This window comes from Delphinus delphis, chromosome 17, assembly GCF_949987515.2.
Source record: "Delphinus delphis chromosome 17, mDelDel1.2, whole genome shotgun sequence".
NCBI lineage: Eukaryota > Metazoa > Chordata > Mammalia > Artiodactyla > Delphinidae > Delphinus > Delphinus delphis.
In genome coordinates this window covers 1000079-1004523 of record NC_082699.1, presented here as the reverse complement: position 1 = coordinate 1004523, position 4445 = coordinate 1000079, and positions in this window count along the sequence as shown.

Sequence of the window (4445 nt, the reverse complement as noted above, 5' to 3'; positions counted from 1 at the left end):
CAACACTCCCCAAACACATTGCCACAGGGCTCTGCTTTCTGACGCCTTCGGGGTTCACCCCTCCACCCACTTTTCCAGCTTCAGTGATATACTTTGTCATGTGATGCTACAGGGAAACTCATGGTGAGTAAGTTCCTTTCCTCAGAGAAGCTTCATTTTCACCTCTAGCTTCACTTTGGCTACAACTTCCCCTGAGCCCCAGGGTTTCCTGGTCCATCTACACCGACCCAGCTCCCAACACGCTGCGGTCAGCAGAGCTCTGTGTGCGTTCACCTGTTCTAGCACTTCTCCAGGTGAGAGTGCTGGGCACTGAAGACATGGTGTTACTAAGACGAAAATAGCAACGCTAACACTTCAGGTCCCGATTTTCTTAAGAACTGCGCAGGAGTTCTTACCGAGCTCTCGGTAGATAGAGAACCTTGTGCCCAAAGACGGTCCTGGGGGAAAGGAAAAGGGCCCGCGGCACCGGGCAGCTTGAGCCCTCGGCGGGCAAGGTGTGCAGCATGCCCCGGCCCCGGGGCTGGCTCCCAGCTGGGGCTCACGCTCCCCCGGGCCAAGCCCTGCCCCGACGCCCGGGATCTGGCCTGGCAAGTCGGATCCACTTGGTCGTGTCTGCCACCGTGTCTCGTCCACAGGCTCAGCCGCCAGCCCATCCCGCCCTCCCGGGTCACCTGTGGCCCAGGAAGAACTCTCGGGCAGCCCTTCTTTCAAATCACACAACTGGAGGGAGGTTGTTTCATCTGAGTCAGAAGAAGTTTGAGAAAGTCACTCCCTCCAGAGCCGTTTCAGGTTGAGGGCAGGTCAGGCACGTGGGGCGTGGGCAGGGGGTGCCATGGAGCACAGGGTCCCCCGTGCCTCGTCTGCATCCTCTCGCCCTGCCCAGGCCGCCTGGCACCCGCGGGAGCCTCGCTGGAACCCTGCGGTGCTTCCAGCCGCCAAGTGTGGAGAGAAGGTCTCGGCACGATTGCCTGTCGGCACCTGGTGGCCACCGGCCGGGATGTCCTCAGTCCTCCCAGGACACAAACACTCACACTGATGACCCCGCCTGTCCGCCAGTCACCGTTCCGCGAAGGTCACGGCTTGTCCTCTCCCAGACAGGTGGGATGACACCGCTCAGCCCCATCACGCCCCTCCCCCTCCCGACCACCACGACTGCACCCTCATCCCGGGGCTCCAGGCCCGGAGGTGTGGGGCAGGGGTGGCGGCTCTGCTCCAACCCCCCAGGACCAGCGCAGAGCCGGGGCTGAGGGAGGATGCTCCCTTCCTCCTTCTGTGCGTTTCAGGTGGGCTGTGCTGGCCTCGCGGGCACCCTAAAGACAGATGCATCCCTTTGCTTGTTTTCTCCAAGATGCCAGAGACTTCCTGTCCTCATGTTTCTCTGAGTCTCAGGACCTTTGTGAAACCAGGTGGCCTCACCAGAGCCTCACCGGCCCTGACCAGACACACCGGGTGGCAGGTGGCCGCCTCCCCGGGGAGATGGCCGCCCTCTCACCCCACCTTTCCTCAGTGGGTTCGCTCTGTTCTCAGGGTCCGGGCTTGGCTACCGGTGACAGTTTACTTCTCAAGTCCCATCTGTGCCCACGGGCATCACCGGACCCGCCACCAACATGCAGAACAGTCTCGGAGCACATCTGTTGGGTGACACACGTTTGGGATCCTTGGTATTTGAAACGGTCGCAGTTTTGGCGCTCGGGACCCAGCCGTGTTCAGTGTGTCTGATGCTCCTCCTGGAGACGGTGCTGGAGGGACACGGCTGTGTCCCCGTGTCCCAGCGAGCCACGCGCAGCTCACCCTCCATGCCACCTAGTTTCCTAAGACCCTTTCCAACGGGCAGGCGTTGACACCGGCAGGACCTGCCCGTCGCTACCTGGAATTCGCTCTGTGACGGTGAGCCCAACCTGAGCTGCCCTCGCCCTCGATACCTAGTTTAAAGCTGGAGGGAACAGCTGAGAGAAGGGCTCTGGAACAACAACGCCCGAGTGGGAGGCCCGGCTCTGCCATTTTTCAGAGGTAGGATCTGGAACAAACTTAAACTCACTTCACCCTGTAAGCCTTCGTTTCCTTGTGTGTAAAACAGGGATACGAGTGGTGCTCCTCATAGGATGGTCGGATTGAGAGAGCTTACCCGTGCGCGGCAGATGCAAAAACATGACCATCGGCTGCCCTCCCAGGACATCGGCCTTCGCACTGTGTCTCTGCGGCCCCCTCTCCGGGAGGTGGCGGCCCCCTCCCGCATCTGGGCTGCCCTGTGACTTTCCAGCCAATACAAAGTGGTGGGAGTAGCACCTTCGTATCCCCCCAGAAGCCCCGTCGCTCGCCGTGCTGGGAACATGCCGAGGCCGGCCTGCTGCACGACCAGCACCCAGTGACCCCGCCGCCTCACGGCCCTGGCCATCAGCTGGTCAACCGTAGACATCCACGTGGACCCCTCCTGGACCAGCGGACCTCGGACACACGAGCAAGCCAGCCCAAGACCGGCCGAGCCGGGCCCAACCCAGAGGCTCGTGACCAGTGACGAATGGCCCTTGGTTTGAGCCAATACATTCGGAGGCTGTTTGCAAACACATGTAAAGCTTTCCACTGACAGGTTTTTCAGTGTTCAATGATACTAGCAGTTATTTTTTCCATCACGGCAAAAATTTAAAAACATAGATTCTCGTCTAACACACAAACCTGAAATCTATACACGTACAATGGTCTGTCTTCACACGCCTTATAACTACAAAGAAGAGATCACATCATTTGGTTTAAGTAGCCAACTTCAACAAATGCTTTCCATCCGGCTGTGGCAGACATCCCGAGCCACCCCACTTCATATGGAAGGTGCAGGACGTGGAAACGGAGGAGACAGCTGGTGAGCACAGCAGATTCTCGCATCACCGAGGAACACGGGATTGGACTGGATGGTACCAGCAGAACTCAGAGATCTGGGATGGGGTGCGGGACCACTTTCTTTATACCTCGTTTCTTTGGGCTTAAATGCTCACACACATGGTCTCCATGAGATCAGACACAGGAAAGGGGTAAAGAAGCCACTGTCGGGAGGGGCTGGGGGGAGGATTCAGAAAGACAAGGAAACCTCACTCCAGAGGCAGGTGCACCAGCCCTGAGTGCGCCCTGGTCAGGCCCTTGTTTTCAGATCCCTTCCCATGTATGGGTCCCGCACACCGCCGCCCCCGGGACGAGGTCACGTCCCTGCAGCGCAGTTGGAGAAGGCCCCACACGCACCAGCATGAACCGTGTTTCCTGGTGCCCACCACCTCCCTTCCGACCTGCGTGAGCTGGGACGCAGCATCGAGTGTGGTAAGTCCTGTTTCTCTGAGAATACGTATCTCTAGGACCGTTTTTCAGTCTGATGTTGACGTACAACTGTACAAACAAGTTAATGTTCCTGTCTTGGTTGATCACAAAAGCAAATTCAGAGATGTCCCACCAGAGCCCCGCACAGCACGAACGCTGAGAAGCTGTAAGAAAGGAATCCGGCGCAGACAGTGTACACGGTGCACGTAAACACACACTGCGGAAGTAGCAGAAAATGCAGACTGCCCACCGAGGATCACCGTCTCTTCTTTTTTATCAGCATACCCCCATATCACCGGGGGCAGCAACAGGCCAAGTTACAAACACTCCCTGCCCTCAGCCTCCTTCACAGCAGGTGCAGCCCTGAGACACGTTCACAACCCTCTGTGCGGTTAATGAGACCGCATGGCCCCCTTGTCCACAGTGGAACCCAATTCCAACTGACCCACAAAGAGGGCCCACACACGCAACTCAACTTAAACCACGAGGCACATTATACAAGAAGATGCTGAAATAGGATTTAACACAGTGTCTAATGTGCCACCGTAAGCAGTGACACACATCCAGCCGAAGAGGGGCCGCTAGTTATACGTACATTGGATTGTTCATGGTTTAATGTCCTTCTAAGGCCAAGCCATAATGTCCCATAATGCAAGGTCACTTCCAAAGCTCAGATCTTATCTGCAAAGTAAACCTAGGATCTTGAACTTGAATAAACGTCTTTACTCATCTCAAGGCCAACCCAATTTCAAGAGCCATTAAATATAAACAGACTCGAAGCTTCCTATTGATTTAGGGACATAGAGGAAAGGTACCAGCACAGCCAATTCACTTCATAAACACCCCTGAGCACCTACCCCGGGCCAGACCCTGGCCAGGCCCTGGAACATCAGGGGAGCCTGTGGTTCCAGAAAGCCTTATTCCACGTCACGAGTGAGCAGAGCCAGCTTGGACTGGGGCCTTCGGGACGTTTATGCGCCAAGTATAAGTTTTCTGGCTGGTGAAGCATCAGAGTGAAGGAGGCGGTAGTTTGAAGCAGAGTGTTTGCTGCTGTGGGTCGGATGGATTGGTGACTTTTAAAATAATCTACGTTTCTACTGTTACTTCAACCAGCTCTTAGTCTTGCTTTTAGGAATTCTGAACTC